At 45.3% G+C, this 25,945-nt stretch overlaps 1 protein-coding gene across 18 annotated transcripts in view; it reads right to left on the bottom strand.

Annotated features, from left to right (window-relative positions):
* The window catches only part of NHS (NHS actin remodeling regulator), a 502,026-nt gene that overhangs the window by 274,043 nt on the left and 202,038 nt on the right, over nucleotides 1–25,945 (bottom strand). The window contains exon 2 of one of the 18 annotated variants that reach the window (XM_086386797.1): nucleotides 2,934–3,086. The exons of the other annotated variants lie outside the window; for them this stretch is intronic. The gene's annotated coding sequence lies outside the window, so the exon portion shown is untranslated. The remainder of the gene's footprint in view (nucleotides 1–2,933; nucleotides 3,087–25,945) is intronic. 18 annotated transcript variants of the gene reach the window in all.

The following is a 25,945-nucleotide window of genomic DNA, read 5'->3' as shown; positions in this document are numbered from 1 at the left end:
ATGGAGAAAGGACTAAAAAATCTCACTCTCTCATTCCTGCCCCCCAAGCGCGTACGTGCATGCGCGTGCATGTGTGCATGACCACAGTTCCAGTTTCACTTCTGACTCAAAATCTTGCTAATACTGTCTATTCGTAAAGTGCTAGCCAGAAAATGTTGATATGAGCCAAACTGACTTGGACTTTCGCCACAGCATGTGTATAGATACAATGACATTTTATTTCCTTTTCCTCATCATTAATGAGTTTATTGCCTCAAAGTGCTTTAAAGTTCTCCAAAGTAGTTCCGTGGTTTATAAACACCCTAATAGCATCCCCAATAAAAACGACAATGTCCACCTGTCTGTCTGACCCTCAGAAGACTGCATAAGAATTAGGGATCTGGATACCATTTAATCTCTTTGGGAAAAAGGTAAAAGGTCAACCGAAAGCCCACAGGTGCTAGTTAACATAAGTGAATAACTCCATAAAATTAAAAAGGTGTGCCTTCAAAATGAGAATCCTGTGACCCTAATGTCTAACAAATGCACTTTGACTCTTTGGCAAGCAGCGATGAGAAAATTCCTAATCCCAACCTAAAGGTGAGTTAGTGAAAAATCAGCCCTTCACTCTTTACTTTCTGAAAATAACCAGAGACCAGGACATTCGACATCTAATGCTGGCCTTGATGTCACAATCACATGGAGATCTTCTCACTTTGACAACTCTGCCCACCCAGCTTCTTGCCACCCAGCAGATACCAACTGGCACCCAAAAGATTGAGGCAAACACATCATTAAGACACAAATTAAAGCCTGCTTTCCTTCAAAAGAGTTGGCAGTGTGACTTACTGATTACATTTTTAGGACAGTAAAAGCCATTTAAGGCAGCTCATAAACCTCACGCCAAAAATTTTTTTTAACAGATTAAGCCTAATTTTGCTATACAAAGAAAAATGATGGAACTATTAAAAAGGATGTTAGAGAAGAATATTTGGTGACACAGAAAGATATTCTTGTTCTAATAAGTGAAAAAACAATCAGTTTACAAAAAAATCAGTTATAAAGCAATATATAGATTATAAGCCCATTTTATTACAACACATCTAAGAAAAAAACTGGACGATATACACTAAAACATTAAAAGTGATTCTCTTTGGGTGAAAGATGCAGAGATTACTTTTATTATTTCATTTTGTTGATCTTTATTTTTAAAATTTGGTTCATTTTACAGGTCTTAGGCTTCCATACTAAGAAAAAAAAAATTAAGCAGCTACATTTAAGTTTTACTGAAGTCCTAACTCTACCGAGAGTCCAAGATCAATATTTGGTTGAAATGCTTCCCTACCATGATGTACAATCACACACACACACACTCTGAATCTCACAAACACAATACCAAGCGGAAGAAGCCAGACACAAAAGCTTAGAAAGTGAATGATTCATTTACCTAAAACACAAAAACAACACTGTGATGTCAGGAATTAGGGCGGGAGTTGCCCTGGGGCTAAGTGAGTATTCAGAGCATGATTTAGTGTCTTGCAGTGTTTCTAGTTGTACTTAGTGGGGAGGAGCTGGGAGAAATGAATCTCTGCCAACTCGTGTGGGCTGCCCAGGCCAGGAGTTCTGTTTAAAAACACCCAACCTACCCCTTATAAAAGACAGATCTGGTGGCCAAATGACATGCCTGCTGGGCCCTCAGGCCTCTGACCTAACACCACAAGCCAACAACACGCACATCCAGAATTTCACAAACATAGTGTGAGTCTGGATTCCAGTGCAGGTACCAGGGAGGCAATGTTTCCCAACTCATTCTCCCCTACACTTGGTTTCCCACTGGCTGGCCGTGTAAAATCACAATGGATAAATGAAACAGGGGTGAACACACACACACACACACACACACACACACACACAAATGAAGCTTTTGCTGTTAGGTTGCAAAAAACACAAAGATAGCCAAGACAGTTCTGGATGAAAATAATGCCTATGGATTCCTGAACCCTCCTCAGCACCAGTTCCCAACATCCTCATGCTCGGTATCCAGGAGGCTGGGATGACTTGGAGAACTGCAATCTCCCCTAAACACTGGGGGACCGAGGGCCCAGGGCCCACTCTAGACCAATGACCTTTGGGTCTCAGGGGGTGGGATGCAGACATTAGCATTTTAAAATCCTTCCGGATGAATCCACTGGGCAGCTCAGGGTGAGAGCACTGGTTTTAGAGCAGCACATATGAAACCTTAATGTGCATCCATTACCCAGGACAAGTCAGGCTGAAAACGAATGTGCTGCTGGTGTTCTCAGCCCTGATCCCCACTGGGACCAGTGAGTGAAGATCCAGACCACAGCCTGAAGCTACAAGCCAACTTACTAAGTGGGCATTTCAAAAAGGGGCAAGAACGCTCCTCAGATTTCTCAAGCCCCTGAGGCCCACGCACACATGATGGGATGCCAAGTCTGTGTCCCTTGGGGCTACTGCACAGGTGCGGGTGGTTTCCGCCATCCTCCACTTTAGAGAGAGGCCATCAGAAGTGGAGGACACCAAATGTCTGGAACACCACATGAGAGAAAGGCAGCCAGCCCCCGACCAGCTCCCACCCCATTCATCACTAGAGGCTGCTCAAGAAGTGAGGGCTCCCTGCCGCTGGTGGTTTGCAAGGGCCTTCTCTAGGCTCCCCTATTTGACAAGATATTAGGCACAAGCCAGACCAGAGTCGGCATTAATGAGACCCACATGGGACTGCTTAAGAATAAACACTCACTTAATCCTATGTAGCTGAACAGTCTAACAAATGAATTAGCTGGTGGCATCCACTTAGGATATATGATCCAATTTATACTATGATTTCTTTCTAAGGGCTGAACTGATTTTGACACATATAAAAATGTGGTTTCAATCACCCACAATTGCACCGTTTGAACAAGGGGGAAAGAAAGGCTTTAAAGGGCCCAGACCTGAGGGGCGTCAATAACAAGGTGCAGTGGAGGAGCTGTGCGCTGGCACTGGGCTGGGGAGGGGCCCTCCGAGGCAGGAGTACTGCCCCAAGGAGGAGCCTGGACACTTTCATCTCTGCTGCAGGGTCCACTGATCAAACATGCAGGCGCGGCCTGGAGAAAGAGCACAGAGAATTCCTCACTGCCTTCTCCTGCACACCGAGCTCAGGTCCCCAGAAAGGGCAGGGGCCTCTGGCTAACTGAAAGGCACTCAAGCTCTGGGGAGGCAGGCAGGTCATTCTATTGACCTGCTGGCCAAGCCAACGATGGTCATCCTAAAAGCAAACAAAAGCTAAGGGCTTTATATGCCCCCAAGAACTTGCACACTGGCTTCAGCTAACGATGTCAGGAGGGAGAAATGGCAGACGAGGCCATTCACAGATCTTTCCCCCAACTCTTCAGTAGGGTCCTTAGCTTTTTCCCATCCCACTGTCACAATATCCGTAGGAGGCAGGTAATACGATCAGCCCCTTTTGACACAGGAGGGAGCCGAGGCCCAAAGATTCCAGGCAGTTCAACTCCACAAGCCAAGTATGAAATGAATCGCTGTGGCTCAGGCCTGGGCCGCTCCCTGAGGCCTGACTCCCTGGGCTGTGTCTGAGGCACCTCACTGCAGCCTTCGGGACAGCCGTCCAGCTGCTGAGATGGGCGTGCGCCTGTGTTCTTCACAAGCAGATCCCACAGCTGTCCACATGAAGGGGCTCCCAATGCCACAACAGCTTGGCTCCGTCTGTCCATCTAAGTGCAGGAAATGCAAAAATAACTACTCTCTGTTGTTATGTGCTTGGCACTGGGCTAGTAATGTTCATATCTCTTACCCCAATTTTTATAGGAAAAAAAAAAAAAAAACAGGTACAGAGAAGTTACGTTAACAGTTTTTCAGTGAAGAGCGTCTGGACCTAAATCTGGTGATTATTTTTCCCCTTCTGTAGCTCCACTATAATGATGCTAAATAACGATCTGAACTGTCTGTAGCATATTTCCTTGGAAGAGCGTGAAACATTTATTTATTCTCTCAACACAAATATTCCTTTCCAGTCAAATCAAGCTCCTCGAGGAGCCTCAAATAGGCTGCGGCAAAGACTGCCGTATATTCCTTCTGGCTGAGATACAGTTTACAGGCTCCTTTGCAGTTAAGCAGAACTATGTGAGTTCTGACCAAGGGCACACGGGCAGCAATGACATGCTTCTTTCTCCTTTAGGCCTGGCACATAAAAGCCTTCTGCACAATGCTCCATTCTCTCTTCTCTCAACTGCTGGCTACATTCAGATGCTCTAAATGCAGGACTCCAAGTCCCCAGGGATTGGCAGAGCCACAAAGAGAAGGAGCCCGTGGCCCTGAAGACCTGCATGGAGTAGAGCATTCCCTGACCAACCCACACTGGACTGTAAAAAAAAAAAAAGAAAAGAAAAGCAGTAACACTTTGCTGCGTTACTGTACAGACTTTAGGGCTTGTTTGAGACTTAGCCTACTCTAATACACAGATCACACTCATTTCCTATTTCTTGCACTTTTCAAAATCTTCCCTATTGCTTAAGTCAGTGATTTCCCAAGTGTGGTCCCTAAACAGCAGCAGGAGCTGGCTAGCAATGCAAACGCACAGGCCTCACTCCCACCCTACACAATCGGCAATTTGGTTTGGGGAGGTGGGGAGTGGGGGTCCAGATGATTCTGCTGCACTCTCGAGTTGGATGCCCAGTGGTCTAAGTGGACTGAGATGTACCAGGACGTCTCCAAGGCAATCTCCACACCTCATCCAGCTCCCCTTCTCTGACTCCTGTGCCCTCTACTCATTTCTGCCCTTAACTGCACATGCTTGACCACACTGCTTCCCCTATGCTTCCCCTGCCCCAAATATCCATAGGCAGAGACCATCTCCCTTACCTCTTGGTAAATGCTGGAAGAAAGGGAGAGAGGGGCATACCCATGATAAAGAACAGGGCAGGACAGCCCTTGATCATCAAATCATTGATCATCCCCATTCAACAGATGGAAAATGTTAAGTACCAGAAGACTAGGTGAAGTGTCAGGCTGTAATTTAGTAACATGTTTGCTTTGGGAGGCTTCATGTCTTCACAAGGGCAGAGAGCGGACACAGTAAGGGGTTCTGTACTCGGTACTAAAGCCAGACTTTCTGAGCTCAAATCTTTTTGAGCTTTTTGGGCTTTTGTACTAACTGGCTGTGCAGTTTCACACTGATTATTTAACCTCTCACTGTCTCAGTTTGCTCACCTGTAAAGTTGGGATAAAAGTGGTACCTACCCTCACTGGGCTGTGATGAGGATTTAAAGAAAAACTGTTTGGTGCTGAGAACAACGCCTGGTGTACAGAAAGTTTTGCACCAGGCTAAGAAGTATATTCTAGGGTGGCCTCAGCAAGTCACCTACACTCTGAGCCTCAGTTTCCTCATCTATAGAATGGGGTATTGTAAGGATGGCATCACCAACTCGATGGACTGAGTTTGAGTGAACTCCGGGAGTTGGTGATGGACAGCGAGGCCTGGCGTGCTGCAATTCATGGGATCACAAAGAGTCAGACACTGAGCAACTGAACTGAACTGAAGGATTAATTGAGATGGTGAATGGTAGGGACTAGTGTGGATGAGGGGCCAGGTCAAGGGCTCAGGGGTTTCCCTCCCCTCCAAATCGGCCTTCTTTGCAACTTGAATTCATACTTGTGCAATCCTGAGTCGGGGGAGAGAATACACAGGTACACATTTCCAGGAAAATACAGTGCAAGTCAGCTAGCAATCCATTCATGGAGGGCTTGGCCTTCCCAGAAGGGTTCAGAATGGGAACTGACCAGACTCCCCAAACCCCTGCTTCATTTCTAAACAAGCAACAATGAAGGCACCATTGCCGATGACCGGAGAAATCTTTGTCCAACTGTGAAAACTGTCCAGAGCAGTTACAGTGCAAAGGTTAGACACAGCTCTCCTCAGACTTGTTATTAATGGATTCCAAAAAGGAAAGGGGCTGCTTATTTATTACCTCCTTCTAGCTCGCCTCTTCCTGAACTAAGGCGAGAGAGACAGGAAGACAAGGAATTTCCTTCCAAACTTTTTTTCACATTTTAAGATGAGAAGCAAATTTACAAGGTCAAGAAAACCCACAATGTCTGCCTCGGGTGAAGAGGCAGGCAAGACAAGCAGGGACGTGGAAACTGTCAGCTTGACTCTTTTTCTTATTCATCCTCCAGCTTCCCTCTGACCTGGGGTGGGGGGTCCATTTTTCTTGAGTTCTTTGACTTAAAAGAAGAATGGGAACACTTAGAAGAGGAATTCACCAAGCTCTCGCAAAGCCAAAGATACACGCAGACTTCAACCCAGCAAGCCCACGCCCAGGTTGACTGTGATCCACAGTGAATTTCATTCCACCATACTCATTACAATGACAAGGCCACTGGGTGCCAAAGTAAGCTGTGTCGCATTGTCACTGAAATAAGTTTAAAGAAACGCTTAACTCCTCTTACCATGGGGAACATATTCTGATCTTTCCTAATGTGTTTGATTTTACTCCCGATTCAATTCCATTTTTTTACCATGCCAGTTACAACCCATTGGGAAAAACCCTGCCCTGAAAAACTGCCACATACCTGCAATAAAATTACATACATTCATCGTGGCATTGTCTAGAAGAGGAAAAACTTGAGACGCCTTACTTGTCCATCAACAGAACAGATAAACAAATGGAGGTACTTTCATGTAATGAATTATATACAGTAATTAAAAATGAATCAAGTAGAGCTCTCAGTAACAGCATGAATAAATCTCCATATGGAATGTTGAGCTTCAAAAGGCAAGTTGCAGAAATATACAAGCAGTATAAACAATATACACAAATTTAAAATCAGGCAAAACAATACTACATGCTGCTTAGGAATCCATACATATACATTAAAATATAAACACATGCCAGGGAGTTATTAACATAAATTTCAGGGTATGGTTGAAGAAGGTGAAGCTGCTGAGGAGTCTATGCTATAACTTTATTTGTAATTGTTTATTTCTTCATCTGGATGATGTTTCTTATATCATTCTCTATCATTTTCACATATCTGAAATTTTTATAACTAAAAAATCTGTCAAGGGGATGGCAATCTTGGGACAACTTTGCTTCTTCCTTTTGGATTCAGTGAAATAAAAGTTCTCCAGTTTCAGCCCCAATTCCCATTGCAGGACAGAAGGCGAGCCCAGAACGTAGACCTGTGGGAACATGCCACTGCCTTTCTTCCCAATCAAGCCAAGGTGCACCAACTTTGAAGGAAAATGGTTGTAACTGAAGCAAGTTAATGAAATAGTAACTCCTCTCACCATGGCGAACATACTCTGATCTTTTTTCTAATGTGTTCAAGTCTATTAGGATTCGACTTCATTTTTTTCCTGTGCCAGTTACAACCCCTTGGTTTGAATTCATGACCCATCAGAGTCACAACACACTCTGAAAAATCCTGCCCTGAAAAACTAGCACCTAGCTGGGGCTAGGTCCAGGAAAGATGGGGACACCATGCCACAATTCACCAAGGATCTGAGAGATGTGTCAGTGTGGAAGCCGTTACTCCAGGGAACACAGTCTAGAGGAGCCACAGAATCTGAACCATAAAGTCAGCTGTCTATCAGGGCTGTCTCTGGGTGCATATGGCACCCAGTGCCTCCTTTCTAACTCTATGGAGATTCTCGACTCTCTCCCATACTGTGTGAATTTGGGCAAATGCTGGTTCAGAATAAATGTTACTGCTTTGACTTTCTCTGTATATTGCCAAGGAGAATGTTTAACTAAAAGAGGATATTTGTTGATCAAGACCTATTGTGTAAATAGAGTGATTGATTTCTGAGATCTCTGTCCTCACAGCTAGAGTTAGAACCTACCAGATAAACAGAATCACTTGGCTGGAAGGAGTCCTAGACCAGTGCTCCTCCAATGTTAACTTGCAAGTGAGTCCCCTGGAGATCTTGTTAAAGTGCAGCTCTGTGTGCAGGAGGTCTGAGGCAGCCCAGTGACGCTGGGCTGAGAAGCACTCTGGAAAGATCAAGAGTGATACCCTAAACTGCCATCTGCTCTAAAGCTGCCAAGGTCGAGGGATGGGAAGGACCTGATCCCTCTCTCTGAGTACTTTGCCGGATGAGAACCTGGCTCTTCAGAGCTGTGCTTCAGTACTGATCCATTCATCTACAGCACGTCTCTGCTGCTGGATACACCAAGCCAGCAAATTGGCCATGAAGTTTCTGGCTGCTCCCAACTTAGAGGGCATCCCTGGCCCACAGTCCTCTGAACTCTTGCATCTCAAAGTGGGACCCACAGATCAGGAGCATCACCATTACCGGGGAGCTCCTTAGAAATGCCCAATCTCAGGCCTTCACTCCAGATCTACTGAATGGGAATCTGCATTTTAAGTGAGATCCCAAATGACGCACACACACATGAAGGTTTCGGATGCACTAGCCTAACCAATACACAATAACAATACACAATACTAGACAGCAGGCCTCCACGGCGTCACTGCCTTTCTCACGGGCACAAACTGCCGGCTCGCGTTCCCTCTCCCTATCTCTCTCTCCGCCACCCCCACAATGCTCAGATGCAAAACACTGCGTGCACGACTGATCTTCCTTCCAGGGAACACTTACTGGACACATGCCGAGCACTCTCCATGCTTTAGCTAATCCTCACGACACTCTGGGATGTGGGAAGTTTTGCTATTGCTATTTCACAGATGAGGACACTGAGGCTTCACACGGTTAGGCAACTTTCTCGAGCCTTCCAGCAAGTGCTAATGGCTAACAAGGAAAAAACCAGACTGTCAGTTGCCTCTCCCAAAAAAGTGATCCAAATGCAGCTCAGGGAATTCCCTCAGTCCAGTGGTGAGGTCTCCGTGCCCTCACTGCCAAGGGTCCAGATTTGATCCTTGGTCGGGGAATTAAAATCCCATAAGCCTCATGGCTGGGCAAAAAAAAAAAAAAAAAATGCAGCCCGGGAGCTGATGACTCTGACTTTGAAAATGAACCTCCCAGGGAGAGACCTGAGGGGTTTCATCCTTGTCCCATTTCCCAGGGACAGAAGGGAGGGTGCTTCTGACCCTAAGCCCAAGGGCCTGCCTCCCCGGGAATTAGGCTTCGGGAGAGAGAGCAGAGGACAGCAAGAGGGGAGTTGCAACCTGAAGTCACCCAAAGGACAAATGCACGAGATGAGAGGCTTGCCCGGTGCTCCTGGACCACAGTATGTGTGTCTGCATGTCTCTGTGTGTGTTAGTGTGCATTGACGTAAACTCCCGAAGTGATTGCCTGCTTAGACCTGAGCCAACTACCATCAGATAAAGGAGGAAAGACAGAGGGGAAACTGCATCTGGAGGGTAGGTGAGAGCACTGTTTTGATCTCATTTTCCACTCCTTGAAAGCTACATTAGAGATACCGAGTGGAACTTTCTAGGGGCAGGAGTTCTATGGGGCCTCATTCAGAAGTGTCAAGAGGAAGAGCCCCAGTAGGATGAGAACCCTCTGCTGATCTCCTCCGGGGCTTGCCTGCGGAGCCCTGTCAGGTCACCCTGAAGAAGCTTGGGCTTACATTAATCAGAGGAGTGGAGGCAGCAAGAGCTTTAGATCCTACTTTAAAAATAAAACCTTAGCGTGGTATAACAGCTGGAGACACACGAAAGCATCAGCAAATCCTCCCACCTATACCTGACGTAGACCAAGCTAATGACTCACGGCACTTCTTTTGAGTCAGTGAATATCAAGCCTCAGAATCCTTCTCAACACAGTGCTTCCACAGGGACTATCAAATGATGAAGATAGGCACACCTTTGAAAGCTTGCCTGCCATTGGTGTTAAGGTAACGAAACTTTCTGTGAGACTCAGGAGACCAGGTTTCTATTCCTGGGTTTGCGATTAAATAGTTATATGACCGAGGACCAGGTCATTGACGTCTCAGCAATTTTTTCCCCCCACGTGTCAAGTGGGAGAACTGAGAAGTAAGAGACCTTGAGTCGCAGAAAGGGGTTGTTTCTGGCAGATAAGCTAAGTTGACTGTTGGACATCTTGGATGCCAGCAAGTTTTCCTGTCTGCCACACCTCACTGTGTGGCAATGACGACCCAGGCATTCAGCTGGGTGTCAGTTTCTAACATCTGAGAAAGTCCAAGCCCATGCCGTATTGCTGGATTGGCTGATCAGCCACACCAGAAACTGATGGGAGACCACGGCTTGATACTTTTAGCCTAAATGTTGCCCTGAAATCTCCTGGCCAAATGGCTTCAATATATCACTGTAATTTTAAGACAGTTTCTAGATATTCATAAGTATTCAGATATAAATCATTTCCAAATCTTTGTTCCCACACCTGGCATCCAGGGTGCTTGGAAAAAATGTGTGCCCAAGAGGGCACCATGCGAGGGCAGAGCTCAGATAAAGAAGAGAGGTGATTTTTTTTGCTGTATCTCTGAGGAAAACCAAATAGCCATAGTTTTTCTGTGAGGAAAAGAATAAAAATGGGTCTAAACTTTGCATTAATTTTTATCTTAAACAAGCCAACCTCTATATTTGTGACGAATCCCCTCAGACCTCACAGACTTCTGAGAGACACAGTTCTGACTGGCTCCATACCTTGCCACAACATTTTTCTGCCTCCAGTTTGGTAGTTTGAATGATCAAATTATAAGGTTAAGGCTTTATGCTTTCCAAACAGGAGCACGGTTTTGCTAAGGTAATGGGTAAGCAGGTGCATATTTGCCAGCAAGCAGGTACCAGGGACTTCCAAACACTTGAGAAGAACGGTGCATCCTGGGAAAGGCATGAGGCCTGAGCAAGCAGGACTGGAAGGTCTGAGAAGGGGTAGGACTCCATGCTGGCTAGGTAAATCCTAATGGGTTCTTTCTAAAGGAACCCTAGTGCAGGCTGCCAGGCTGCTGGACGGCTGGGGCTGCACTCACACCCCTGCCCTGGGAAACATAGATTCCAGCCAGAGGCGGGCATGGTCTGATGTTGGCTCTTCTCTGTTTAAGAAACCAGAGAGGGAAGCTGGGTTTTAGATATCCCATCCTTCCTCTGGCCCTACCTTCCCCCAAACCACCAAACGCAATCAGCTCACGGGGCCCTGCGGGAGTGGGGGTGGGGGTCTCGGCGACAGTGGAGCCCCACCCAGCTGAGAGCTCTGGGGAGAAGTGAGTCCTCCTTACTACATCCTGGGAAGTAGCTTCTCGACTAAGCATGTCCCCCTCTGCCCTCCGCCAACCCCAAACCTCAGTACGGAAGCAACTTCATTCTGAAAAGCTTTCAGTGTCTCTGTCCACACACACACACACACACACACACACACACACACACACAGGACAGGCGGGCGCTGTCCTCCTGGCCTTTCTTTGAAGCTGCTGTTCTAGCAATTCTTGACCTTGGCTGTGCAGCAGGCTCACTGGGGAGCTTCTTTTTAAAAAAATGCTTCGACCTACCCCCCAAGATTCAGAGTTAATTGGCCAAATCTACCCCACATAGCTCCAAAGTGCAGTCAAGGCAGAGACCTCTGAGCTGTTTCCTCTGCCTGGCACACCCTCACCACACCCCTGTGCTGCCTCCCTTCTGCTGGCTAAGTCGTAGTCCCCCTGCTTTGGGTCTCAGCATAAATGTCTTTTTCTGGAAGCTTCTCTAGCTCTCCCAGGCTAGTCTAGGTCTCTAGCTATGTGCTCCCATAGCACCCTGACTTTCCCCCATACAGTCCTCATACCTGCCTGCCATGTGACAGGTACCAGCTCCAAGAAGACAGGGACCGTTTGTGCTACTGTTCACCACCACAGCCCCTGGGCCCAACAGAGGCCTGACCCAGCAGAGATGCTTAACAGAAAACTGAACAAATGAATGTCCTTGGGACACACTGGGAGCAATTTTTAAATCAAGCATTTTCCAAACCACAGTAGGATACCCTGACCCTCTATAGGGCAACCGAGAGGGCAAGTTTCCAGTTTGGTTTTTGCGGCACAGATTGACTAGTTTTTCACCAAACTATCTCCTTCCCTCTGGGCTCAGTGCTAGACCGCACATCCCAGCCTCCCTACTGGGGCGTGGGGGGAAGCGAGCAATGTGATTCCATGCCTAGCCCATCAAAATCACTTCCTTCACTCTCCCCACATTGCTCTCTCTTGTCCCTTGACTACTGGCTGAATTTGGGAATCCATTGGAGGACTCTGAGGCCCTAAAGGAGGGTGGTGCCACAAGACAGAAGGAGCCTGGGGCCTTGAATGACCACAGGGAGCGCTGCACCTTCCCCGACCCCCTGGCAACCCACACTGGACGGTGGTGTGAGGGACAAACATCTACTGGGATAAGTCACTGAGGTTCGAGGGTGTTACGGCAGGTAGCTGACCGAGGGAAGGACACAGTTGACTACTGAACAGTGCCAGGATTAGGGGCATTGACCCTCTCAGTGATCAAAAGTCCACATAGAACTGACACTCGGTCCTTCCTGCCTGCGGTTCCTCGGTATCCAAGGTTCCTCATCTGCAGATTCCACCAAGCACAGATTGTCAAAAAACATTCACGTGAAAGTGCACTTCAAACTTGTGTTCTTAAAGGATGACTGAATTTAATACATTTTTTTCACCAGTTTACTAAAACTTCAGGGTACATGGAATCCATAAATTCAAAGGTCAAAGTACAGAAAAATCACCTTGACTTACTTGGGACTGTTGTTTTGATGAACAGGCTTCTTTCTGCAAAAGATGTGGGAACTGGTTCAGGGTAACTCATTCTCTACCTCCAGCCTGGCCAAGTGTTACTAAATCAAGTGGGGAGGTGTCCTCAGGTGCCACTGGCATCCATCTCCTCTTGACCTGTCACCTGTTCTCTGGAATCCAGGAAGGATCCTGGCTTGAATGGGGACCAAATCTACCCAATTCTTTACCACTGATGTTGTCTCTAACCAGCCATGCCCAAGAAGAGAGACCTCGGCTCCCACGCAGACAACCAGAGCATTCCAACCATGAACTAAAGAAGCAACTGTGATTATTTTCAAAGTCCAGAACCCAATGCAAATAATTCACTATTTTTCAGACAGAACCAAAGGATTTTCATGTGCTTTTATTTTTTAAAACATAACAGTTGCAGGAGTTCAAAGCAGAATGAAACCTATATATTTTCTAAAATTGCCAAAGTCTAATAAAACTTTAACACCAACCTGTTCTTTGAACTGAACTCACGGTTTTATTTATTATGAGTCTCTGGCACACACTGTCACTCACCTCTTTAACTTTTACCTTTAGCACTTCCTTTAGCAAAAAAGAAAGCAAACCCAACATGCCATGAAATAATTTGAGAGAGATCCTCTTTGTATGCCTATGTTTCTGTGTTTCCATTCAGTTAAAAAAAAAAACACCACCACCACCCAGAAATTTCATGGTTTAAGACCATCATTTCCAAAAGGGATTAATTATTTACCAAATACTTACTGCCCTCCAAGCAAGGCCTCACAGGAAATACCAAAACAACTGACCCAGGCTCCACACTCCAACAGCTGACCATCTGGATAGGAAACTACATTTAAAGCATAATTAACTCCAATAAAGGTTAAACGTGGAAACACCATAAAAGGAGGTAGAGACAAAGTGGTAGCCAAGGAGCAGTGGATGGCTCCCAGATAGGAAAATGTATGCATTCATTCAGTCAACAAATATTTTTTGAGCATTTGTTATACGCCAGGCACCATACTTGCTGCTTGCACAGCAGTGAGCCAGCCAGACAAATGCGCAGGCGCAGCTTCACAAAGGAGGTGGTACCTGAGCTGGGCCAGCAGCCATCAGTGGACGGAACACAGGCCACAACGACAAAGACAACTAAGCACTTCCTAAGCACCTTCTAAGTCTGTCAACCTATTTAACCTACCCAACAACCAGAGGTAGGTATTTTTATTTGCATTTTACAGATGAGGAAATTGGACTTCAAGAGGTTAAATTACTTGCTCAGGGTCACCCAGAGCCGGATTAGCCCCAGGCAGTCCTCTCCATGGCCTTCATTGTTCGACACCACACCCTAAATCATGAATGGTCTGGAATTCCCGGGCAGAGAATTTCAAGCCCAGTCTTTGCCATGATCTGAGCCAAGGCGACGACACATGGGATGAAGACACAGGAAGGAAACTTGTGCAAACCTGCTAGCGGCGCATGTCAGGGAAGGCATTCCACCCCAAATTCAGGACAGTTCAACAAAGCCCAAGAAAAGGGTGCTATGTGCCCAGAGTGTAAGTGATGAAGGTCTTGGTTTTCTCGGCCAGTGCCATGGAAATTCACACCAGTGGGCCATTGAACAGTGAAACTACACTACCAGATGCTTTCATTCTTTAGTAATGAAAGCCCCTGGGGAGAAGAAGCTCCTGTATGGAAAGTAGAGGTGTTTTTCCAGCCTGACCTGACTGTTTTAAAAGTGACTTCTCCTTGGTTCACCATGCACCTCCTCACCACTATACACACACACACACACACACACACACACTCTCTCTCTCTCTCTCTCTCTCTCTCTCTCTCTCTTTCTCCTCCCATTCTTATGGAATAGATTCATCATTGGATTCCATCAAACATCTTACTAAACTGTTGAGTTTAAGACAAAGAGTGGCCCTCCAGTCGCAGCCCAGACACAATGCAAATAACAGGCTGTGAAATGAAGGACCCAATTAAAGGAGACCAGCAACTGCAAGGCTCTAACTTGGGCCACTGTTTGGGGGGAAGATCTAAAAAAGGCATTTGGAGATAAGACAGAGCTAAGGGAGCTGAACAGCTGGTTTGTGTTCCCTGAAGATAGGGGCTGACAGTCCATCAAGCACTCCAGGAGGTCGTGTTTCACAGGCATCCCTCAAGAGAGGTTAAAAATAAAAAACTCCCTAGTTCTGGGCAAGGTCACAGACCCAGGAGGGTTGTTAGTCTCTGGAAAACAAGGTCACGAGGGCCTGAGGAGGATGAGCACAGCCAGGCTGGGCATAGCCGAGATCCACCAATGACTAACCTGTAACGACTGGCCTGTCCCTTTCCTAACTTCAAGCCTCAATGGACAAAAACAGGTTAAAACTGCACAACGTGTTTCTCCAAAAGTCACATGGTATGACCATACGAGCCAGCAAGTAGGTCTGCTTGTAGACATATACCAAAAAGAAACGAAAATATGTGCTCACACAAAACCTTGTACACAAATGACTATAGTAGCATTATTCAAAATGGTCAAAAAGTACAAACGACACAACACAGCAGATGATTGGATAACCGAAATGTGGTGGATCCATGTGATGGAATATTATTCAGCTATAAAAAGGAATGAAATACTGACACATGCTACAACATGGATGAACTTTGAAAACATCATGCTAAGTCAAAGAAGCCAGACATAAAAGGTCATGTATTAATATTCTGTGACTCCATCTATGTGAAATGTTCACAATAGGCAAATCCATAGGGACAGAGAGAGAGATTAGTGATTGCCAAGGGCTGGGGGGAGGGGCAAGTGAGGAATGACTTCGAATGGGTACAGGGTTTCTTTTGGGGGTGATGAAAACTGCTTCAACTAGATTGTAGGGGTGACTGCACAACTCTGAATCTAGCACTGAAGTATATGCTTTCAATGAGTGAATTGTATTTCATGCAAAAATATCAGGCAAACTCAAGGAAAATTCTATAACGTAACTGGTTCTTCAGAAATGTCCATGTTGTAAAAGGCAATGTCAGGAAAGGCCCTTTTGTATTAGTCTGGCAACCGTTCTGTAAGTTTGAAATGATACAAAAATGCTAAACTATCATTAAAAACAAAGAGACCTGGCGGTGACCGCTTCTGATATCTGGGTGCACTCCCTTATAGACCTGAGCCTCTCTCATAAGCTCCCCAGCCTTCAACCAAGTTAACCAAAGCGGGTGGGGGCAGAAGGCGGTGAGTGCTGCTCGCCGGGCTGCACTGGCAGGCCTGAGGGGGAGGCGTCTGGGGCCAAGGGGCCCCCTAACAGCCCTGGTGAGAAGTCCTGTGTTGCCACCCAGAGAACATTCTCCCACCAGCACCCAAAGTGACCTTACCTTATGTATCAAAATGAGAGTGCCATGTTACAATCATTAACGCTAATGACTGCCAAAATGCTCAGCCATAACCTGACCCCCTGACCAGACCGCACCTCCAGGGGAGCTCTAGAGCCTCTAGACAGGGGTCCCCAACCTCTGGGATCTAATGCCTGATGATCTGAGGTGGAGCTGATGTAATAATAATAGAAATAAAGTGCACAATAAATGGAACGTGCTTGAATTGTCCTGAAATCATCCCCCCTCCCCATCCCTGGTCTGTGGAAAAACAGTCTTCCACGAAACCCATCCCTGGTGCCAAAACAGTTGGGGACTGCTGCTCTAGAGCATTTCTTTTCTGATGCCCGGATCCTGGGTTTGTCTGACTGCCCAGTGTGCGTACAGCCCCAGGGCCTTATTGGGCTAGCTTTCATCCCAATCAAACATTTGCTTATTTTTCTCATCTTAAGTCTTATGATTGGCAGGATACATGCCTAACAGGTGAGGAAAGATTCTGTGCACGTTTGTCTCAGACAGAAAACAGAATGAACATATAAGACTGACCTAAAAAAACCAATCAAGTTCCCCTTCTCCAATTTCTCCAAAAGTCTTACTGGATTTTGATTCCCAGCAAGGCTCCTCGATGCCTTGGAACTGCCCACAGAAATACTTGATGTTACTGTGGACTAAATCAAAGGGAATTAAACATTAAAGCACTCAGATAATACTGCAGGTTTGTGACGGTCTGAGCTACAAGACATATGCGTGTGCACATGTGCACGCGCACATACAGGGGAGGTGCAGCTTTTCTCTAAGATACTTCATCATCATCTCTTAAGGAACCTCTCCCCTACTAAGGAAGCTGAGATGCTAGGTTAACAACGGGAGTTTCTTGCCATCCCCCTTCTTTCTGATTCCTATGAAAAACTCTGAGTCCCACAAGTGTTTCCCTACTAGTTACTAAAGGGTGACATTCCCTGTGCACACATGGGTCACCTCTACATCCCCAACTTGGAATGCAAGAGCAGATGAGACAAAAGGGAGAAGCTTCGGTCATGGTGAACTGGGGCTAAATATCTTTTGTTTAAAATACTTGCGTGTGTGTGCATGTGCATACACACACACAAACACATGAATTCAAGGGCAGAAGGCAGATTAAAAGATTTGCATCTAGGAAATTCCAAAAGAGTATCGATATTCTCCAATTGAACATTCTTAAACTGAGGTTCACCTACCACAGGCATCCCCAAAGACTTTCTGGCAGTATATTGGGTATCCAGATCTTCAGCTTCCCTGTGTTTGCCTCCCTAAAGCTGATCTGCCAGATCTGTGGTCTCCTGCTTCTCCTTACCCTTCCTCCAATGCTTCACCTCCCCTCTTCCTAAAGTAATGTATGAAAAATAGTAGTGTCAGTTGCTCAGTCATGTCCAACTCTTTGCAACACTGTGGGCTATAGCCTGGCAGGCTTCTCTGTCCATGGAGTTCTCCAAGCAAGTGTACTGAAGTGGGTTGCCATTCCCTTCTACAGAGGATCTTTGTGACACAGGGATCAAACCTGGGTCTCCCACATTGCAGGCAGATTCTTTACCACCTCTGAGCCACCAGGGAAGCCCAAAGTAATGTATATTGCCCACCTATCCTCAAGCTCACCAGGGTGCATAATCCCAGGGAATAAGGAGCTCCTGGCAGCCAAAGGGATAATTTAAGACAGCATCAGTTTAGAGGGGCAATTCCAAGAGCAGAGCAAAGGAAGCTTCAATAAGAAATATTGAAGGCTATGGCACTGTATTTTATTCAGGTGACAAATTCACAGAGGAGCTTTATGTCTTATATATTTATTTAGCTATGCAGCCACCCATTCATCTCAGAATCAGAACTCAGAAGGGAGATGGGCCAACACCATCTATTAACACATTCACTTGAGTCAACAAAGAAAGTCAGTTCTTTTTACTGACTGAAAGCAAGTTTAGTTGGGCTGACTGGTTTGAGAGAAAGAAATGGCTTCTGCAATTAGGGCATATAGCAGAACTTTTTTTATAAATTGAAAGGTTTTGATGAAGACAGGCTTAAAGCACATATATACACGTGTGTGTCTTTAACATGCACAGAAATCACCCAGGAATCTTTTAAAAATGCTGGTACTGATTTGGTGGGGCTAGGGAAGGCCTCCAGACTCTGCATTTCTAACAAATTCCCAGGGGCTGCTGAAGTTGCTGGTCCATAAATCACACTCTGAACTGTGAGAATATACAATGTGCTGGGAGATGTACTTTTTGCAATGAATTAAAGTTATTTAAAAATTCAGATATCAAATATAAAGTGTACAAGGGGGTGCTGAATTTTTTAAAATATATTTAGGAAATATTCCAATAAGAAAAGTTCAAGCAACCCTGTTTGGGCCATGGTTGGCAGCCTGAGGATAAGAGGCTTGCATCCTGCCTCTGTCATGTATGCAGAGCTGAACTCTGCTTTTCCTCCGAAGCCGAGTCCCAGAGGAATTTACTGCTTTGCTAGCCCTTCATGCAGCCTTTGTTTCTGGTGGCAGACTCCATGGCCCAAACCTTCAGATGTGGGAATCGTGGCTGCAGCCGTCGAACGTAAATAGCCTAACTGGGATGGTAGGGTGGGCAACCAACCCTGTAAACAGTCAGCAAAGCAGTCGGGATTCCTGATTCAAGAGTAAATGGCCTCCTGGGCACATATGCACAAAAGATGAAAACTCTAATTCAAAAAGAGACATGTACCCCAGTGTTCAAAGTAGCATTATTCGCAATATCCAAGACATGGAAACAACCTAAGTGCCCATTGACTGATGAATGGATAAAGACGACGTGGTGCATCTATACAATGGAATACTACTCAGCCATAAAAAGAATGAAATCATGCCATGTGCAGCAGCATGGATGGACCCAGAGACGATCATACTAAGTGAAGTAAGTCAGACAAAGACAAATATTATATGATACCACTTATTCGTGGATGCAAAAAATTATACAAATGAACTTATTTACAAAACAGAAATAGACTTACAAACATAGGAAACAAATTTATGGTTACCAGAGGGGAAAGGGGATAGGGAGGGATAAGTCAGGAGTTTGGAATTAGCTGACGTGCACTCCTGTATGTAAAATACAGGGACCTAGTGTATAGCACAGGGAATTATATTCAATATCTTATCAGATCAGATCAGTCGCTCAGTCGTGTCCGACTCTTTGTGACCCCATGAACTGCAGCACGCCAGGCCTCCCTGTCCATCACCAACTCCCGGAGTTCACTGAGACTCACGTCCATCGAGTCAGTGATGCCATAATAACCTGTAATGGGAAAGAATCTGAAAATATATATAAATATATATTTGTGTGTGTGTAACTGAATCACTTTGCTATACACATGAAACTAACACAACATTGTAAACCAACTATACTTCAAGACAAAAATGTTTTAAGAGTAAATGGCCTCATTAACAAAATCACAATAAGAGCTGGTATGAATTGGCATGTGTCAATGTGCACATTTGAGCAGAGAAGGCTCATCTCATGGACATGTATTTCTGCAGGTGTTGAAATATGGGCTTACATATCTTGACAAGATTCTAAGCAAAATCACCAAGTTGCTCAAGTCTGCAGTCAGTCCCAACTTACCCATCAGTCACCCTTCTCCTTCCAGACACGCCCCCCATGGTGGACTGGATCTGTTCTACATTCTAGTAAGTCTACTCTTAACTCCCCAAACAAGCCTCTACCATCCCTCTTTTAAAGAAATTTGAAGAGAAAGCTTTATTTAAACATGTGTTCCCAAATCCTCTGGACTAGCAAAAACCTATTTGAGCATATTTCTACTTCAGAGAGATGGAAAAATATAAAAAGCTCTGTGGCAAAGCAGACAGGCCACATAATCCGGGTTCATGGACAGCTGATTAATCTCAAAACTGGAACCTCTTTAAGAGCAGGAAGTAGGCTCTTTTCTGATCAAGAGCAGAGAAGCCACTAATTCCAGACCCTCAGCTCACTACCATGATAGACCCCTTGTAAAGCTGGCACACTCACGCAGCCTTCCTCCAGGAGGGCTGCTATCTTGAAAGTGCTTTGTCACCTCTAGAGAAAAGGAACTAATTACTAATGTTCGCACCTGGAGGGGCCCCATTCATTCAGGCTGGAGGCAGAAGTTTAGATAGAACTGAAATGACTGGGAACCCAAGATCTGGAGAGAAAACGAGAGTGCTTTGAAGGGTCCTGAGCCTTTAAAAGACATGCCATCTCCCAGCAGCTAAGCTCTCGCTGAACTGCCAAATGTCAGAGCTAAAAGGAAACTGAGCAATCATCTAATGATTCAAATTATTTTTATTATAGTGAAGAGGAAGCTGAGGACTAGAGAGGTAAAATGACCTGTCATACAGCTTCTTAGTGAAAGGAGCAGAAGCATCATCCCAGTGATCTTCTGCCATACAGCCCCGCCCTGCCACACTGTCTCAGGCTGACTATTGTAGATGAGAGAACAAGGGTTAGTCTGCCTGGACACAGCAGGTACACTCGATGAAACCACAGCAAAGGGAATCTCTTCCCTATAAGCTAACCAGTCCCATAACTGAGGCTGAGGGGATGTCAAGAGTGAGGATAACTTCCCGTTTGTGCAGACAGGCATTTAACAACCAGCTTGGGTGGTGGGTAGCCCTGACTTGCAGCCTGTGCTGATTTCTGTAGTGTAAACACCCCCATCATGGCAGATTTCAACCTCCCAGCAGGTTGCCACTGAGCACAAGTTGGGGAGAGACATTCTGCAATCAGCTCTCGAGGGCTGGACTAGTGAGGCCAGCACACTACTACAATTTCTGAGAAGTCCAAATGACTTGCATCACAAGATGGAATGACCCGTTGTATCATGAGGAAAAAAAAATCCAGATTTGTAAGAAAAATTCTAGCAGCATACCCTTCTCACTCATTTAACCCTAAAGCCTCTACTGCCAATGTCCATGGGACCCAGGGAGAATCAAAGTTTTGAAAAAGTCACTTGGTACATCCTGCCTGTATCTCTGATGACTCCAGGCAGGGTGCTGAGAGGTGGAATCAACATCACGTATGTTAACATCTGGGCAACCAAGCATTCCTTTCCCAGCAGCAGTGGGATCCAGTTTCCAAGGTGATGCATGAGCTCAGACCTCCATCTTTGCCAATGTCAATGGAAGTGCCTGGATTCAGCTTTGGGCAGCCCTCCACAGGTCTCATAAGCAGGGAGGAAAACATGAAAAACCAAATTCCTCCTCAATTTCCTTTCACTGAGAGGAGTTCCAAGGCTGAGGGGAGCAACTCATCAGGCAAAGTTCTTAGCCTGTGCTTTCCCTGTGCCAAACATTGATTGGCTAATGGAGAAAAAAACCTGGTGTATAAACAAAGGTGGCTGATGACATCCGAGGGTCTGGAGCAATTCCTTTACATCGTTCTGACAGCTAACAAATGGAAATAGCTCTCAGGGAGCGTGTTTAAGGAACAGCTGGAATATGTAACGGACATTTTTCTGTGAGCTTGACAGGTTGAGCTCTCTAACGGTTGAGCTACACTCACTGGACACCGATCAGAATGAACTCTGCCATTCCTTGGAAGGTTGCCAAGAGGCCTTTGAAGAGAAGGGAATCTGGGGCCTCAGTTTCAGAAATGGAGGAGAATAAATACCAGACAGATCATAAGCAGACCTGATTTAAAGAGAAAGACCTATAAATGCCAGTCTCTCGGCTTTCTCCCTGATTTCCTGACCCTATGACCCATCCCACCTAAGTGACACACAGGCAACCCTTCCCAGAGGGTCACCTGTGGGGAGATCCTGCTGTGTGTTTGCCTAGTGGTCTTTAGTCTTATCTCCTCACACACTCATGATAAAGTCAACAGATGTAAGTTCCTGATAGATACACAAGACATAAGATACTATGCCTTATACAAGGACTCCCTCTAAGCATCATTTAAATGACAAACTCTCATGAGACCCCTAAGATAACCTGATTAACCAAAATCTGGTTTGCCTTCAGTGTTTCAGGAGCACACTCATTCTCCAAAGCGAGGTGGTTTTCAAAATCAACAACCAGAGAAACTTCTCAGAAGCATGAGATTGAATTTTAAAGATGCCAAGATTCAAATCAAGTACACTGGTACGATCATTTGTCTTCTTTCAGGCTCAAAGGAGTTACCATAAACAATAACATGCCTAGAAAAGAGTCTGGGAAAGTCATAAGATCTAAAGAAGCCAACAGTCCAAGAGTAGGAGACATACTTCTCAACAGAGCAGCCCTGCATCCAGCCCTGTGACCACGAGGTCCATCCAGATACACAAACCTTATGGCAGCAAAGGATGACTTGATTAGCTGCAAGGGGCATGACCAATCAATCAATCCTCCTCACGGTCTAGATGCCGTGTGGAAGCTAGGAAGGAGAAACTGACCTCTTGAAAGACATCATCAGAAGTTATGACAGCCTGGAGGGGCAAGCTGCTGCTACAACAGTGGAAATCCTACTGCCATTGGTAAAAGTGAGGAGGAGAACACAGCATTTTCTTCACACCTTCTCTCTCCCTGGCAGTCTTCTCGCTTTTCATAACTCTAAAACTGACCTCCATTTCGAGAGATCCAACTCAAGGCCATCTGGCTTGACCTCTTCTAATCCACTTCCTCCCTCCACCCCAAAGGAGATTAAGCCTACCTTGGATAACCACCAGAACCTGATGATTACAAGTCAAAGATCTTCAGAAGGCATGCCAACTGATAAGCCAAATTAGTACCAAGGCATAAAATCGAGTGGCACTGTCTTTGTTCTCTAGTGATCAGTGCCCCATGCTGCCCACCGTGTGGCCCTTTGTGCCACGAGACACACTTAAAAGTCAAGAGAGACACAACTGCTGAAAAAAGAATGAGGAAAACAAGGGCACTCCCAACAGGCACTCTCTGACTTTCCTTAAGTCTACTTAGCACTTCCACAAGCCTTTTCATCTTCAAAGCATTTGAGGAACATCAGCTAAGTAATCCTCCCAACAGCCCTGCAAGGTGAGGAAAGATTATCTCCATTTCACAGATGGGGAAAAGGAATATTTTGAACACCAGCATAAAACCTGGGACAGACCAAATTGCCAGAAACTGGGCTGGGCTCCCTCCGGTGTCTTTGATGTGCATCCAGGCCTGCCACGGTATCTCATCCCCAACCTGAGCGCTGCCGAGGGCTCCAAAACAGGAGGGAGCCAAGCAGACGGAGAGCCAGAGGCAACAGAGACAAGACTCTCATGCTAACACTTTCAAGTCTATAATTAATTCATGATTTCACCTGATGTCTGGTTAGAGGAGGTCCTTTTTGAAGGTTAGATGGAGGACGAGAAGGATGTGGAAGGAGGAGGAGATAGCTTCTCCACTCACCTCCTGAGCAATGACTCTGATGTTCCTCGCTCTACAGCTCCACTCCAGTGGGAATTTTCAACCAACGCTGAAGACAGTGTAAGCACGGAGGGACAGCCACCTTAAATCCTTCCTGGACCCAAGGCAGTTTCTTAAATACGTGAAAAGCCTTCGGCATCGTGCTTGTATTATCCAAGTTTTCTCATATTTTAGGACCAGACTTTCTGACCAAATCTCAGTTGCAAAAGCCAGTTGGAACCCTGGTCAAAACCTCATAATTAAATGCAATATAGGAACTCTGTCTATCCAGGCTTATTACTCAAGGCAGAATTCCAAACTGTGGCAGTCTCAGAAGTTCTTGAATTTTCAAAAGCTTTAAAAGCTCCTAGAGATTCAGGCTGCCAGTACAGACTTCAGAATTGCCACTTTTAAGTTTGACCATCTGCCCTGTCGACAGCTACAATCCAAGCTTACCCATTCCAACCCTCATACTTTCTTTCAAACTACTCTCCACTCTAGAAGTGAACTCTGTGTGCTTTGCACATCCAGGTACACAGCAAATGGAGAACTCGGAGACCACCCTCCCTGTTTCTCCAAAACCTCTAGTCAGTTCTTCCTATTAGAAGCCCACAGTAAGTATCTAAAAAGGTGTATGAACTCAAATGGAGGAAGCAGCAGTATGTTGAGGTCAGTGGTTTTCAGCTGAGGGAAAAGACCCCGATGCTTGGAAAGATTGAAGGCAGGAGGAGAAGGGGACGACAGAGGATGAGATGGTTGGATGGCATCACTGACTGGATGGACATGAGCTTGAGTAGGCTCCAGGAGTTGGTGATGGACAGGGAGGCCTGGCATGCTGCAGTCCATGGGGTCACAAAGGGTTTGACACGACTGAGCGAATGAAGTGAACTGAGATTATGACCCCAGAGGGCATCTGGCAATGTCTGGAGACATCTTTGGTTGTCAAAGCTGGCATGGGAGGTGGCATGGGCAAAGGGCATCTAGTGGGCGGAAGTCAGGGATGCTGCTGAGTAGCCTACAGTGCACAGGACAGCCCCGCCCACAAAGAATGACCCTGCCTCCAATGCCAACAGTGCTGAGGGTGAGAAGCTGGGTTAGATGACGACCATCTCGGAGAAGCGCATGCTGAGCACATTGTAAGTGGGTTTTCAGTAAAAACTGACAGCTTGATGGACTGAACCATTAGCTGCCTCTATCCCTGGGACCAACCTCTGTTACCACAATAAGAAAAAGAAATCAGACAAACTCAACGAAGAGCAACGCAAGTAGCAATTCTACTTTCTTAGAACAGAGGCAGGAATCTTGACTGTTTTGCCTGTGAATGAAAGCTGATGGTTTATCTACTTTAAGTCACCAATGAGATGTTTTATGGCAGGGATCACATCATATACTTCTTTTATCCCCAGTGATGCTGGATACACGGTACGTGTGAAAAAAATTTGTTAACTGATGGATGATCATGGACTTCAATTACATCATAGGGAGGGGACAGACAACCAAATACAAAGGAAAAAAGAAATAGAACATTTTAGCTCTATCTTATAGTTTTAAGATAACATACCTAGGGAAATGGTCAAAAATTAGTCATTATATAAAAATACAACACAACAATACCCCCTCGAAAAAAGAACAGCTCTTCAATATACAGCAACATAGATGAGTTACATAGACATAAGATCCGTCAAAGGAAGCCCTGACACGAAAGACACATACTGTGTGACTCTATTTTCATGAGGTTCAAAAATAAGCAAAATGAATCTATGATAGTGGTCAGAATTGCAGTTATTATTGCAGGAGGTGGGATATGACTAGTGACTGAAATGGGCATGAGGGAACTTTCTGGAACACTGAAAATGTTCTACATATGGATCCGGTTGGTGATCAGATGTGTTTGCGAACACACAAAAATTTATCAAGCTGTACACTTAAAGGGAAAACAATGAAAAACGCAAAGTACAAAAGAGGAAAAACTCAGCCACAGTATAAAGTTTAAAACTAGCTTTTAAACAGGTAGACTTATGTTAACAAGGTTCTTTCCAATGATAAATATGCACGGCTTTCATGCAAATTTCAGCCACAAGAGTTGTCTTCTTTCTTAATTAAAATGCAAATATAGACTCGATGGCTAGACAACAAGGCAGGAAAAAAAAAAAAAAAGACTCAGCCAAAAAGAACACACTAACTTATTTCCCATTCAAACAGTGAAATTAAATCCAAGTCTGACAGACCAGGTCTGTCTCCAAGCATCTCATACACACACACACACACAGAGTGCTGCTTTTGATGTGGCTGCCTGGAGCAGCTCATAACAAGAATACTACTACTTAAAATCTAAGCAATTGCATTTCATAATTAAGAAACCATCCGTGCCCTCTCCCTCCCAAGAAACAAGAAAAAAATCATTAGTTTCCTGCTACTGAAAAAAAAGATGGTCTTTTTAAAATTAGTAAATTCTCAGCTATGTCCCCTTAATTTCTTAACACCACGTAACACCTGCCTCTATTTTTCTTATCTCCATTTTAAAAGCATACCTTTATAGATCATTGCAAAAATTCTCTACCTGTATGTGTAAGAAGTCAGAACA

The sequence above is a fragment of the Bos grunniens genome, chromosome X, assembly GCF_055505025.1.
Source record: "Bos grunniens cultivar Pamir isolate PY7600 chromosome X, Bosgru_T2T1.0, whole genome shotgun sequence".
In the NCBI taxonomy this organism is placed as follows: domain Eukaryota; kingdom Metazoa; phylum Chordata; class Mammalia; order Artiodactyla; family Bovidae; genus Bos; species Bos grunniens.
The sequence above is the reverse complement of the archived record's forward strand: the minus strand, read 5'-3'. Positions and strand labels throughout refer to the sequence as shown.